General features: G+C 33.1%; 1 long non-coding RNA gene across 2 annotated transcripts in view; it reads left to right on the top strand.

Annotated features, from left to right (window-relative positions):
• Positions 1-3,986: 3,986 nt before the first annotated feature.
• Positions 3,987-16,106, top strand: part of LOC122447634 — a 50,779-nt gene continuing 38,659 nt past the window's right edge. The window contains exon 1 of one of the 2 annotated variants that reach the window (XR_006271316.1): positions 3,987-6,721. This is a non-coding gene — a long non-coding RNA (uncharacterized LOC122447634). The remainder of the gene's footprint in view (positions 6,722-16,106) is intronic. The other variant, XR_006271315.1, reaches the window with a different exon arrangement.

Genomic DNA, 16,106 nt, shown 5'->3' with positions numbered 1-16,106 from the left:
TGAAGGCATAATAAAAAACTAACTTTGGCACCCAAAAGTAGGCAATGATTATAAATGGAAAGGAAAAAATCAGAGCTTATCAGCCTAGGAGATTATTGTTGCTGTTGAACACAAGTAAAGAGAGATGTACCTCCCTTTGCTGGAATTGCTTCACTGGACTCTTTCACTTTATTAATATGTTTAAATAAAGGATTTCCATATTTTTCTGGCATGTGGAAAGAGTTGTTTTCTAGTATTTTAAGTTTTTCAGGCTTTTCAAATAGAAAGCTGTGGTTTTTAATTATTTCAGAATTAAAAATAGATAGGAAAAGATCTTTGTGTTTATTAAAGCATCAGTGATAAAATTGCAGTATTTTCGCAGAAAAGGAGTAATCTTTAAGGGGTGAAATTAAGATGAGAGAAAATTGCAAAGTTGGTTTGCTGATAGGAATGATCCAATAGAGAAAAAAATTAAAGTTGTAAGGGAGAGTGCTACAGGAATATCTTTAAGTTACCAAGAGAGGATAAAATCTATGAAAGGGGCAGGTTTGGTCCTATGAACAATGGTTGTTCATCCATAATACAAAGAAGAAAGAGTTACATGGGCACAGGCACATATATGTGTATTGCTGTAGTGGAAATTGGCAATATTTCTCTTCTGATAGTTCCTGTTTTCTGAGTGAACATGAGGATGAAAGGGAGATGTTGGAGGTTTGAAGGGAGAGAAGAGACACCTGTCTGATGTTTTTCTAGAAGAACGAAGGGACCAAGATTACCAGATAGCTGTGAACCAATTTTGGGTATAAAGGATTTAGAAAGTAAAATTATTTCTGTTCACAGATGACATGATACATGTAGAAAAACCTTGATCATAACACACACACACATATACACAAACCTGTTGTAATAAGCAAAATCAGCATTCAGAAATCAGTTGCATTACTGTGCACTAACAATGAATAATTCAGAAAGGAAATTAAGAAAACAGTTCCATTTACAGTAACATCAAAAAGAATAAAATGCTTAGGAATAAAATTAACCCCAATGGTGAAAGACTTGTGTACTGTGAACTATATAACATTGCTAAAAGAAATTTAAAAGATACAAATAAATGAAAAGATATCCCATGTTCATATATTGGGAGTCCTAATTTTGTTAAGATGAAATACTACCCAAAGTGATCTACAGATTCAGTGCCATGTGTATCAAAATCTCAATGACATTCTTTGCAGAAGGGGAAAAATACATCCTAAAATTCATAGGGAATCTCAAGGGACACCAAATAGCCGAAAGAATCTTGGAAAAAAAGAACAATGTTGAAGCTCTCGGAGTTACTGATTTCAAAACTTAATATAAAGCTATGGTAACCAAGCAGTATGGTACTGCTGTAAAGTCAGACATATAGACCAATTGGAATAAACGAGAGAAACCCCTAAACATAAACTAGGGGCCCCAGACCCCTTGCACATAATATGTTTAGGTGATTTGCAGCAAATGTGCTGAGATCTCTAAATGGGAAAAGAGCAGTCTTTGCAACAAATGATTTTGGCAAAACTGGATATCCAAAAGAAAAATTAGATACCTCACACCATATACAAAAATTAACATGGATCAAAGACTAAATGTTAGAACTAAAACAATAAAACTCTTAGACGAAAACAGGGGGAAAGCTTCATGACATTGGACTTGTATTTCTTATATGTGACACCAAAAACACAGGCCTGGTGCAAAAGCTAAATTGGACTTCCATCAAAATTTAGAACTTCTGTGTGTTAAAAGATACTATCTGTAGAGTGAAAAGGCAACTGACAAAATAGAAAATATTTGCAAGTCATGTGTCTGATAAGGGTTAAATATCCAGAATATATCAGGAGCTTCTGCAACCAAAAAAGAAAAACAAAAACCTCAGTTAAAAATTGAGCAAAAGACTTGAAGAGACATGATATGTGTTGGCAGGGATGTAGAGAAATTGGAACTTTTGTACATTGCTGATGGAAGTGTAAAATGATAACAGCGCTATGGAAGACAATATGGCAGGTCCTTAAAAAATAAGAATTGCTATATGACCCAGTAATAAATAATGGGGTATATACCCAACAGAATTGAAATCAGATTTCAAATAGATATTTATATACCATGCTCATAGCAACATTTATTATCATAACCAGAAAATCAGACAAAGCAAATATCCATAGATTAGTGGATAAATAAACTAGCATATACCCAATTGAATCTACTCAGCCTAAGAAGGACATAAAGTCTAATATATGCAATATGGATGAACCTTGTTAAGTCAGCCACTGAAGGACAAATACTGTATGATTCCTTCTATACAGAGTATCTAGAATAGGCAAATTCAGAGAGAGAAAAAGAGTGGTGGTTTCCAGGGGCTGAGGTAATAGAGAAATGAGCAGTGTTTAGTGGGTACAGTTTCAATTGGTTCTGGATGGAAAGGTTCTGGAGATGGATGGTGTGATGGTTGCACAACAAAGTGAATGTACTTAATGCCACAAAAGTAGAATGGTAGAATTTATATTTAAAAGCAATTTTTAAAAATAATAAGTGAGACATCCTAACTGAAGTTTTTTAAAAGGTTTGTAAAGTTGTTTACATTTTGCAGTATTCACACTTAACTTTTTTCAAGTTTGGCACACCTGGCTTAGTTTCAAATACATAGTTTTAGAGGAATTCCCTGGCAGTCCAGGGGTTAGGATTCTGTGCTCTCACTACTGAGGCCCTGGGTTCACTCCCTGAGCTAAGATCCCATAAGCCATGTGCAGGCCAGAAAGAAGAAATTAGCTACATATACTTTTAATGGGAAGATTCACAAAAGTGAAATATGTGACGGTTATGCTGTGCATGTACAATTAGATATTATTAGGGATGGGCACATTTCAAGTGCATATCACCTGTCCAGAATAGATGTAGTATGGCTTTAGCATAGACATATTAGTGATTAGAAAACTGGAGTAAAAGAAGCTGCCAGACTTGAGCTAGAGTGGTGGTAGTTTTCTGGCATCTTTTTGAGAGGAGTAATTTCATATGTATGTGGAAACTGTTTAGAGTATACTTCCTTATCTGGTGAAGAGTGAGAACCAGAGAAGAAGATCAACAGCCACAGGTTTCCTGTTTTATTTCTCATCTCTGGATACAAAATGAACTCGTTTTTCCAAGACTTCATTTATTAAAGTTATTTCCTATATAAAGTGTTATCCAACTCTAACAGAATAACTAATAGATAATTGTTGAAGGTAAAATAATATTGGGGTTTTTCAAACAAATTAAGAGAAAGTTAGTTTTAAGCCTTCTGTATATTTTTACTGTATTATTAAAATATTTCACATGATCTTTTTTCTCTTTAAAAGTACATTTGCATTTCAGTAGCTTAAGTTTATTGAAGCTTAGCTTTTGTGTGTCATTTCTTATTTTTCCTTTGACGTGAAGTCTTACCTACTTGATGAAGATGTCATTTGAGAGGTGTACTGCAAGGAGTTAAATGCTGTTTGTAGATAATGCTTTTACAAAGGTAAAGACCAAATTTTATGAATTCGCTTTTTGTTTATAAAAGAAAAATAAAACTTCATATATTTTAATACATTCAAAAATTTGACTATTTAACTATTGACTTAGCAAGTTAACACAGGGAAAAAAAATGATTTTCTATTTCTCGTATTATATGGCTTTGTGTTCCTAACTTAGCAGTGTGCTTCGCACGTATTAGGCTTTCCTTAAATATTCACTGTAGGAATAAGTTTTATTACGCTGCTCAAAAGTGTCCAAGAAATAACTATATCTGCTATGTTAATGTTAGAATCTTTAAACATGGCTTTTTAAATGTATTTATCCTCTTTTTCTGAAAGAAAAATTTTTTCGTGTCTTTAGGTGCTCATGTGTTTAAAAAAAACAAAACCTTGGAGTAAAGTAGCAGCACATAATGGTTTGTGGATTTTGAAAAGGTGCAGGCCATATTGTGCTGCCTCAAAAATACAAGGATCTGATCTTCTGAAGAACATATATTTCTTTTTATTCATAGCTTTTATGATAGCAATGTCAGCAGTGCCTTAGCAGCACGTAAATATTGGCGTTAAGATTCTAAAATTATCTCCAGTATTAACTGTGCTGCTGAAGTAAGGTTGGCCATACTCTACAGTCATATTTCAGCATATATTAATATTTCCAATGTATTTTCAGCTTTATTGATAATTAATTTTCAGTATTACTTATAGTCTTGTTATATTTCATATGATTGAATAAAAATAAGTTAGTACTTTTAGATGTGTATTAAAATAGTGTATTGTAATTTAGTAATTGTGTTAAATGTGATCAAGAGTTTATTGAAAGCTCATACAGCATCAAATAAATTTATTTTAATGTATATTTATATTCAGTTTAAATATTCAATTTTTACTTCAGAACAGAAATACTACTTTTCCCTTTCTCTGCTTAAGAGAAATTAAGACATTTGCTTATCTCACAGATAAATATATATTGTAAAATATACATTTTGAACAGAACTTAGAGGATAATTTTTAGTGATATTTCTAAATGTTCTGTTATAAGAGAAAGGGGAAAGTATCAATATATGTGAATTAAATTCCTGAAATCCTATGTTTCAAAGATGCGCTTAATCATAACTTTAAAGGTAGGAAAGACCTTACAAATGACCAGTATATTTGTTGGATAGCTCAAGAAATGGGAACTCAAGTTATTTGCTACACTTGCAGATTAAGATATTAACCCTGTGTCTTCTGACTTTATACTGTCATATTGGTTTTTTTCTTGTTTGTACTAAAAAAAAATTTTTTATCCTTAGCCACAAATTCTTGTGTGTAAGTAAAATAAAAAACATGAAGGCCTTGTTTAGTCTTTCTAATATCTAGTGTTTAACTTTAGCATAATACCTACAAAAATTATTATGATAGTTACTAGTTTTACAGTTGCAAACAATCAAAATTTTAATTAAAGTTTGAAGGAAAATGTTTTCTTTACCTTCTGTTCCTTACTTGTTGATGTTTAATAAGTCATTAAACTAAAAATTGATGTTCAGGATAAGAAGAGTGTGTTTGTGTAGTGTACCATAATCCTGGTCTTACTTTCTACAAGAAATATCTCACTCCTTTAAATTGTAATCCAGCAGAAAATCTATAAAATACAAGCAGTTCTTAGAAAATCATTTCTATTTTAATTGTCTATTTGGAAACCCTTAAAGTATTTCAGATATAACTTAAGGAGTTGTGTTTGAGCATCTTCTGTTTAATTTCAAGGTAAAGAAAATTACTTATTTTAAGAGAGTTCTCATTTTTAAGAAGAGTCTCACTTTTTTCCAGCAAGATTTTTCCCCAGAATAAAGAGGTAATACACTATATTGGCTAGAATCAAATGCCAGCTTTTACATGGAAGTAATACTGCCTTACGGCTTTTAAAAATCATTCATCAAGCTTTTAACCTGTTTCCTTTATTTCATCTCAGCCATTTCATCAAAGACTGTTGCAAATGTATGATAATTTTTGGCTTCATTAAAAATATTTCAGGAACTAATATGTAGATACTTAGAAATAAGAAATATTTATTGAATGAGTTGTAGAGTTTCTCCAGTATTTTACAGAACAACCCCGGAATTAAATTTCTATTTTGATTTTGTTTTCCTTAATGTATTTGAAGTCAGATTTTAGAAAATTATATTTTATCTAATCTGCCTCCTAAATGCATTTTACTTTTACTAAGTAAGCCTTTATATCTAGGTGCTCAAGATGTGAAAAAGGATCACTTGGGGCTAAATAAAAACTTGAATCATGAGAATGGATTAAAGAAAAAATTGAAATATTGGGAGAGTAAGAAAGTATAGAAAAACTGTTGTATTGAAATTTATTATAACAGTATGCAGCTCCTTTCCAGTCTCTTAACAGAGAACAGGAAATAGCCTGTCAGTACCTAATGAAACACTCATTTAGGTAACTCAACAGGACTTAAAATCTTATTTATAAGGGTTAATATACTTCCATCTTTGTGTAATTTGTGTAATTTGAAATACAAAGAGCAAATGGTAAAATAAAAGTTATACCCTTTCATGTTAGTCTTAATATGGACATTTATTTTGCAAAGAAGAAATAGTTATATATGGGTGTATATTAAGATGTCATTTTTTCTGTCTTTGGAAAAAAATTCTAATCTTTTTCATTCAAGTTTAAGTTGATGCCAAATAATTACAGTGTTGAGCATCTTAAATCAGTTACTTGGAGTATGGATTGAGTTTGGCGCTAACTCAGAGGACTACAGGCAAGTATTCAAGATGTAGCCAGAGGGATATTTTAGTAGGTGAACAATTCATTTCACGTACTGTTTTCAAATTCAGGTATCTTAAGATCACATATATGTAAATGTAGAATTGAAAATTTGGTCATAGACTATCATATTTAACAGCAAAGATTTTCTTCAATTAGTCTTGTGTCCTTTTAATTGTTAGAGAATTAGAAGTGTTTTTAAACCACCAAGTATCATTAGTGGTATACTTGGTTAGTCATAACTGGATTAGCAGGATTATACTTTAATAAACTTTGACCTCTAAGTGAATGTATTTATTTAGAAGTTGACATTCTAAATCATTTTTTTTTTCCTTTTGCAGGTGGATATTACTAGCCCTTATTCATGGAAAAAGTTTTATGCTAAGTGTTGTTTCTCATTGAGTATTAGCAAAAAGGAGAAAAATTAATGTCCTAATCTTTTGAGATTAGATTTGGCTCCAGTAAGTAATATTTAGACCAATTATTGGGTTGGCCAGAAAGTTCGTTCTGTTTTTTCCATAAGCTGCCTCTAGTAGCACTTAACTGTCTTTAAACTTAATATGAAACAACTTCCCTAGATTGTATTGTATACAATTGTCATATCAGAGTGCATTTGAAAAGAAACTTAATTAAAATTGGCAAATTTTTGTGTAGCTATTTTAATATTGAAGATGGAAGAAAAAAGCAACATTTTCAGCATATTATGCTTATTATTTCAAAAAAGGTAAAAATGCAACTGAAACACAAAGATTTGTGCAGTGTGTGGAGAAAGTGCTGTGACTGAATGTGTCAAAAGTTTGTGAAGTGTCACACTGTAGATTTTCTCGCTGGATGATGCTCCACGTTCAGGTAGACCAGTTGAAGATGATAGTGATCAAATTGAGAACAGTGTTATACCATGCAGGAGATAGCCAACATCCTGAAAATATCCAAATCGAGGGTTGAAAATCTTTAGCACCAGCTTGGTTATGATAATCGTTTTGATATTTGAGTTCCACATAAGTTGAGAGAAAAACCTGCCTCACCGTATTTCGACATGCGTGATTCTCTACTGAAACATAACGAAAACTTTTTGTTTTTAAAACAAATTGTGATGAGTGATTAAAAAGTGGATTTAAAACACTGTACAATAATGTGTAATGTAAGAGATCATGGGACAAGTGAAATGAACCATCACCCAACCACACCAAAGGCCAGTTCTTCATCCAGAGGTGATGTGTATATGGTGGGATTGGATGGGAATCCCCTATTATGAGCTCCTTCCAGAAAACCAAACAATTAATTCCAAGTACTCTTGGTAGTTAAACCAACTGAAAGCAGCACTCAATGAAAAATGTCCAGAATTAGTCAACAGCAAATGCATGATTTTTCATTAGGATACTGCAAGACTGCATGTTTCTTTGATGACCAGGCAAAAACTGTTGCAATTTGGCTGGAAGGTTTTGATTTATCTGCTCTATTCATCAGACATTGCACCTTTTTGTTTTCCATTTCAAGTTTTTACAAAATTCTCTTAAAATGTCAGTTCCCTGAAAGGCTATGAAAGGCACCTGGAACAGATCTTTGCTGAAAAGATAAATTGGGGAAGATGAAATTATGAAGTTGCCCGAAAAATGGCAGAAGGTAGTGGAACAAAATGAGGAATACATTGTTCAGTAAAGTTCTTGGAGAAGTGAAAGATGTGTCGTTTTACTTTAAAACGGAAGGAACTTTTTTGGCCAACCCAAACACTTGCATGTCTGGGAGACCGTCATCAGTACATTTCCAGCTAAAATTTTTTATTTTCTTACCTCTTATCAGGGATTTCTTATTTTTGTTTGAGCCGCTTTAATGGAGAATTAATTTCTCCAGTAGAATTTAAGAATTTATGTTCTTACCTTGCTTATTTATAAAATGTATCCCAGAGATTTCTGATATCTTTTTTTTTTTTAGGCTATTTGTAGTGAAAAAATTGTTGGCAAAATAAATAAATTTAAACTCGCTATGTTAAAATTACTGTGCAATGTGATAAATTAGTTGAGTTTTTGTTTGTATCATACTGAAACTAAATTCAACATTTATAACTTCTATATGGGTCTGTTTCTTGATTATTAATACATGGGATTCATATAAAAATATATGAATAATACATTTATATTAACACATTGATGAGTACAGGTTCCCCTTAATTCTGCTTAACTTCAGTAATCTGTTACTTACTATATTCTTATGATTGAACATTCATGTTTTGCAAAAATGTAAACTGCCTAGAGAATCTTGTTTATATTTATGCTGTAGGGTTAGATTTTGAGAAATTATTCTGAGGAAAAAAATTTAAGCCACCTTTACACTTAATGTTCTTGAATTTAATTAACTTGTTATTAAAGTTATTCTGTATATCATTTTATAATTTAACCACTTAATATTAATTAATCTTTAGGAAGTAGTAGGAATTTTAAAATCACTCCAAAGGTTTTATTTCCACATCTCATTATTTTATAATCTTTAGAAATGCTTATATTTATGAAAGTAACATTTTTAGTGGTATTAATTCTTACAGCACCACTAAAACTTTTTTTCTCTTTGGACTTTAATACATATGCTAGTAAACTGTAGAATAATTTTTTTAAGTTTTCATGTGATCACTTAAAAATAAATACCAATTTAGCATGAAACAACAAAGCATTGCCCCCTAGTTAGAAGTGGAGAAAGTGTAGGTACATCATTTCTTAAGATAATTTGTACATTTTCACATAGTCTATGTAGATTTTTATATTGTATTTACATAAATGTCATTCCTGGCTTATGTTTAACAAAGAGCATTAAATAGATTTGAAGCATTTATATAGAGAGGACTACAAATTTTATTACAGGCACTCAGGATCAGCACTGAACAAAGCAGATAAATTCCAGCCCTCATAGAGCTTACAATTTTGGGAGTGAGGCATGGATAATAGAATACACCAAAAACTGATAGGTGCTAATAATGTGGTATGTCAGGTGGTAGTAAGTTCTATGAAGAAAAATAAAGCAAGGGAAGTGGGAGGAATGGGTTAAATGGGTTTGGAAGGCAGGCAGGCAGATGTGTTTTTCAATAGTGTGGTCAGAAAATGCCTCACAAAGATAACATTTGAACAAACACCTAAAAACTAAAGGAGCAAACCACTAGGTTTCTGGGAGAAGAGCCTTTCAGGAAGTTAAATAACACCTACAGAGACCTTGAGGCTGAAACATTTTTGACGTTTACCAAAAAGAGCAGCAAGAAGGTTTGAATGTCTATGATCAAATATGCAAGAGAGAATAATAGCTCAGAAATTAAAGTTTCTAGGAGCCAGATTTTACGGCTGTTTAAGCTCTTAGCTTAACATACAAATTTAATTTTCCTTCCTTCTTTAAAACTACCTTAAAAAAAAAAAAAAAAAACTACCTTGATGGTTGTGTGAGCCTCAGCCTATTTGACCTTTGTAGATAAGAGTATTTTTTTTAGATCTGACTCAAGTTAGAACCTCCATCTGAGACCATTTAGAACATAAAATGTTTAAATGGTTTGTTAATAGGTAATATGTGTGATGATCAGGTTTTTATGAATTGTGTTTTGATGGCTCTGAAATGTTTACTTGCTCAGTTTAGCCTAGTCAAACCCAGCTAAATGAGTAAAGGACGCATTTGTAATTTACTCCAATGAACCAGAATTGTCTGATTCCTCCATTCTAGTAATTGCTGCTATTTTTCTCACTTATTCCAACTCTGTTAGCATTTTAGCTAAGGACTTATTTGCCCGAAAGTGTTCATCCCCTATGGTATGTCCCACTAATTTAATCTTCCTAATGCACTGCTTTTGCATATAGGATAAAATTCAGACTTTTTGTACCTCATGATCTTGCCCCAACCTTCTTGAAGTTTTTCCTTTTTTTTTTCAAGCAAACTAGTCCTGCTCCATCTGCTTTTCTATCTAATTTCAGTGCCCTTATTTATGCCCTTTCACCACCCCAGTTCTTCCCCAACTTATTCCTGTACAGTTCTTAAATGCACTATGCTGAATGTTCCATGAGTTTAATAGTTTGGCATTAACCCTCCTTCCCATGTTACAAAAAATTTATCCCTGTAGCTCTTAACCTTTTTCTCTCACTTAACAAAGAAATAGAGCATTTCTGTCATTAATTTTACCTCATTTATTCATGTATATTTACCTTTTATAAATGTATTGACAATATAAAGAAAAAATTTAAACTTAAGAAACAAAATGAAGAAAAAAATTTAAACTTAAGAAACAAAACAAAAAGCAGGTAGACTAAGACATCCAGAATTTCAAAACACCCAAAGTTCTAATATTAATTTTATGCTGACAAATGATACAGCTGATTGTTTTCTCAGTTATATGAAAATATATATACCACATACAGTGGACTAGTCATATTTTAAGGATTTTAGAACACTAGAATTAAGTCTTAAAAGAATATGGATTCTCTATTTCACTTTTCTAATATGGTAATAAGTGTTGATAAATAGAGCCATTTAAGAAGTAATCTATATGTTTATTATAGTATTATTTATAATATTAGAGGATTGGAAGAGTTTTTAAAGTGTCCAGTAATAAACTGATTAACATGCTGAGTGGAATACTGTGCAGCTATTTAACATAATGAGTATTTAATGAGCTAGAAACTTCCTGGTTACGTGAAAAACGTTACCACATAGTATGAATCATTAGAAGAATACATATGCTAAAATGTTATTACTGGTGTACTATGGTGTGAGGTAAATCTTATTTTTTATATTATAAATAAACATGATTTGGGGGATGGTGTTGGGAAAAGATCCTTGAAAAATTAAAAAAAAAAAAATGCTTGAAGCAGCGTTACCACCACTTAATCACCTCCTTTTTGGAAGTCCATAAATGGAAAACCTAAGTTCTTTTGGGTTCAGGAACTTTAGAAGTGATAATGAAGAATTAACTGTTTTGGGAAGAACTAAACAGGTAATTTCAAAAATCAAATAACTAAAATTCGCCTCAGGGGAGCAGTCTAGTCTGTTTCCTAAAGGAGGGTTGAGAAGGAATTCGAGTCACTTGAATTCTTTGTTGAAAAGTGTTGTCATTTCTCCTGTCTTCCAGCCCCCAAAACCTAAAGAGGTAAGTATAAGAAAAGGAGTGGCTATCTATTTTAATTTTAGAACTATATTAATAAACTAAAGAAAAACAAATCTGGTTTATAGAGATTTAATAGCACAGCAAAACTGACTTTCTGATCTTAAAAGGATTTTGTCTTTTAAAAAGTTTTTAATTTTTTCCCACCATAAAAATAATGTATAGGCACAGAAACCTCGAGAAAGGCAAAAAATTCTGTTTAAAAATTATATTTTTATCATCCAGTGAGAATTACTATTATTAACAGTATGTTATTTTCTTCTAAATGTATAGTTGGATTAGCAAATTTATTTCCTAATTTGTAACTATGCCAGGAGCTGGAAAGAACATCACCCTCTAGAAGAGAGACGAAATATGCTGCTGGTTCAGAAAGTTTTTCTTGACATTTATCTAAAATACAGGTGACCCCCAAACAATGTGGGTTTGAACTGTGGGAGTCTTTATTTTTCTCAATAAATGCATGCTACAGTATTACGCAATCTACAGTTGTTTGAATCTGAGGATGCAGGACTGTGGGCATAGAGGCCGACTAAAGTTACGCGGGTGGCAGTAGTGGTAAAGAACCGCCTGCCAGTGCAGGAGACGTAAGAGATGTGGGTTTGATCCCTGGGTCAGAAAGATCTCCTGGAGAAGGGCATGGCAACACTCCAGTATTCTTACCTGGAAAATCCCATGGACAGACAGGAGCTTGGTGGGCTACAGTCCATGGGGTCGCAAAGAGTCAGACACGACAAGCAGCTTAGCACACGAGCACATAAAGTTACATGGATTTTCAGGTACAAGGTGGGTCAGTTTCCCTAACCCCCTTGTTGATCAGGAGTCAACTATATAGGTAAAACCCACTAATTTTATCATCTGTCCCATAATATTTTACTGTAAAAAGTTTTAAGTTTTTGAACTTCCCTCAAGATATTTGAGTAAACGAGCACAGAAGAAAATGCATCTTGTTTGATATCTGGCTTTCTCTTCCACACCTGCCTGTTATCCCCAGTACCTTTCCATTGTTTGAGAGCCTTTCTGAGGCAGGGGAGGTCATTGAAGGGTTTTAAGTGGGAGAGAGAAATAATTACTGAAAATGTACTGTTCAAGATCTGCTGAAGAAAGTCTAAGACCAGTATAGTAATTAAACCCTGTGCTCTGTTTGTACCCCAATAATCACATCAAATTTATCAAAAAGCTGAGCCAGTGTTCTAAAATTACAGAATTCACATTCAATATTCAAAAAACATTTACTAAGAAATTTGGACTGAAACATGACTATGGTTATCAGAATGTAAACATGACAACATGATATATTCATAATGTATGACCTGTTACAGCAGCCCGTTTAGAGAGCAAAAATTGTCTCAGTTTTTCTCACATTTCAGTATTTTATAGTTTAAAACTCTTAAAAGTAGTTTATAGATTTAGAATATGACAATTTAGCTAATCAATTAAAGAAACTTGGGAGTTTAAAAATCTGACTCTGAGAGGAGGGGTACAGGTGTCAAGATAGGCCCTCTGTTACGCTAGTTTTGTCACCATTTTAGTTGGCATTGTATCCTTGGGAAAAAAAAAAATAGGGAAAGCACCCAAAAGTAAAGGCTCAAGTTTATCATAAGCCCTCAGACCATTTTTTGAAGTTATAACTCTTGAGGTGTATTTACTTATAAAACTCAAGGAATTTGGATCTTTAAAAATTAATGACTAAATTTCCACATAGTTATATTCTTCAGAAAAAATTCATGATGAGTTTCCTTCTCTTAAGATATTAAATTCCTTTAAGACAGTAATAAAGGGAATTGCAGATGTTTTTTGGGTAACCAAATTAGGTGATTTGAAATTTAGGTAAAGGTCCAACAAGTTTCAAAACTAGCATGAAAATTTTTCATTTACTTAGGCTTATAATTTATTGCTGTATGCTAATAAACATGTTCCCCCAAACCACTGTTGATTGAAAGTCTTGGTGTAGGTGGCTTGTGTAGGCCACATGCAGATTATGGATGTGAACCAATTAGAGGGCATTCAGAGATCTGAAAAAGTAAGAGATGGCAAATGTCCTACGGGGTTCTTGAAGGTATTGAGAAGCTTGCTTGAAAAAACAATGTTGAGACCTTTTTTTCCTGTATTGCAAAATACAGAAGGGCAGAACTGAGGAGATAGATTTTCAGGGGGTGCAAATATAAAAAGTAAGAGATTTCTACCAACTGTGGAAGTGTATATTATGGAAATGGACTGTTTTACCAGAGACCCCAAGAGGGATGAAATTGGAGGGAGGAGTAAGATTTAAACATAACATTTGAGAAGAAAATCAGTACTTCAGCTTGAACAAACTTGCCTTAAAGAGCACATGTGCTAACTATCTTTGACTAAAGGACACTAGGGAAATTTCTGGATTCTTTTTAGGACAGTTTTTACTGAAAACCATTATTAACAGAACTGAGTATATAAGAAAAATTGAAGATCAAGGTTTAGAGAAATACGTGTCACTTGTCTTAAAACTATGAAAATGTTAATGAGTTACTAAAGTTGAAACGTAAATTTTAAATACTAAAAACTTACAAGTTGGCATTTGTTTTCAAGAAGGATTACTTTATCAAGGCTGTTGAATAAATCCAGTATAGAACTGGATCATTAAGTTTTCATTTTCCTCTTAAAACTTCAAAGGAGAATAAAGTTGAAGACGTTGGACAAACAAGAAGGGGCCAATTCTAGAGAAAATCAGAGTTTTGAGAGGGCAGTTAAGTCATAGTGTCAATGGGACATTCTTTGATTTTTATATTCTAGGGTGCTTGGATTTTTCGTAAGATTGCAGGGCCATAACTTGGGCTTAGAATCTATGCTTTTGGAATTCTGTTTATGTAGTTAAATACAGGGAGATTCAGCTTCAACTGGAGATTTTACTACCTTACCAGACACACAGCAGGTGCTCAGTTATTAAGTGTTCCTAGGAAGATCAGTCTCACTCCGAAATTAGCACTGAATTGAGTTGTCATCTGTCATCAAATATACAGGAAACAATTCTGTAATATATTTGCTAGTCTTTTGAGTCCACATCATAGTTGAGGCTTGAGTAAATAGTGCTGTGAATTGGCTGAGATGATTTTTACGACATCTTTTAATGCTGGCTGCTTAGTTTTTAGAATTCAATTAGTTTTCAGACTACCATGGTTCTCTTCCAAATTTATAAAGAGATTCTTGATAGGAGAGAGTTGTTAATACAAAACATCAGCCCTTGCGCACTTGTTATTGTTTACTTGTCCCTCTGGGAATAGGCCAGTAAATTTTTATTTTGAGTGGTTGTTTTAGTAAAAGTAATTGAAATCAATCAAATCAAAATATTGAAATACCTACCCCTTGGGTTGTGGATGTGATTTCCTTTTAACTGCACATGGAAACCACTCAAGCTTTAGGTGCTACTAGTGACAGAAATTACCCCTGACACATTGTTTTTATCCTTTGCCAGAAACCTTTACATTTAAAAATCCTTTCAATTCTCATAAACCACCTAATGGAGGACGTACATTGTTACTCCCATGTTGTAAGGAAACTGAGTCACAGAGAAATAGATTGCCTACTGTCACATAACTAGTAAAAGGGGGAGTCAGAATTGAAGCTCAGTTTGATTGCAGAGCTCATACTTACTGAGCTACAGTTAACACGAGACAGAGGAGACAAAGTTGAAATTAAGCCCTAAAATGCTCAAAAGGATAGTTACACTTTCCAAAGAATGTTAAGGTAGATTTGTATGTATGTGCAGATACTATACTAAGCACAAATTAACTCCTGAAGTACTCCATGATGGTGCTATCACACTGCAAGGAGACATGCTCTGAGAATGGTGTTTTGGTAACACTGGACTTGGGTGTGTATGTGTGTCAGCTCTTAGTAGCAGTGTCTGCCCCTGAGAAAACTGCCCCACCTAACTGTCCAGAGTAAGTCTACAAATCAATAGGTCATACTTGGTTGTACTTCTTTTAAGGCATCCTAGCATCAAACAGCATTGCTATCTCACTTCACGTGTCTCTTTAGAAGCTAATCAAAATCTAAGAGAAAATAGAGCTTTTGTAACTAGAAGGCTGCAGACAAATTATACATTTACATTGTAAACTTATTTTGCAGATTACCCTAAGCTGTGAAACATACCATTTTCTTTGTATTTCATGTCAATTTAAAGGGCTTCTGGCCGGCTTAATCATCATTAACTTCATTCTGTCCTACAGAGCAATTCTAGGCGGTATAGCAGGTGCTCATTGAGCCTTCAGAAATGTTCTTGGGCATTGTCTCAGAAGGGCAACCTCCTCCCAGCCTCTTCACATACAGACAAAGTTAACAACTCCCTTTTCTGTTGTCATCCCTATAGTCGTTTCGTTATTGCTTATGTTACATCATATTATGATTGTTTTCCTTATTTCTTTATGATTATCCTGTAAGCCTAATAGGCTTAAGCCCAGACTGTATCTTAACCCATTTGGTGAGCCCATAATCTCATACAGCACTCAATATCATGTTAATTCCCTGCATTATTGTTGAATGCATTGATACCAGTATTAGGATGACTACTCAAAACAACTGGCTTGTTAGATAGCCAGAAGTTAGATCCTTTCAGTAGAATTCTGCTAAAATGAATTAGATCAAATCTATTTCCAGATCACCAGTATCACAGTTTCATTGAAGGATCACAGGGAAAGAGAAATGAGAAACATGAAATAGTTCTTCCCAGCTAATAGCAAGTTTTATAT

This window comes from Cervus canadensis, chromosome 9, assembly GCF_019320065.1.
Source record: "Cervus canadensis isolate Bull #8, Minnesota chromosome 9, ASM1932006v1, whole genome shotgun sequence".
In the NCBI taxonomy this organism is placed as follows: Eukaryota; Metazoa; Chordata; class Mammalia; order Artiodactyla; family Cervidae; genus Cervus; species Cervus canadensis.
The sequence above is the reverse complement of the archived record's forward strand: the minus strand, read 5'-3'. Positions and strand labels throughout refer to the sequence as shown.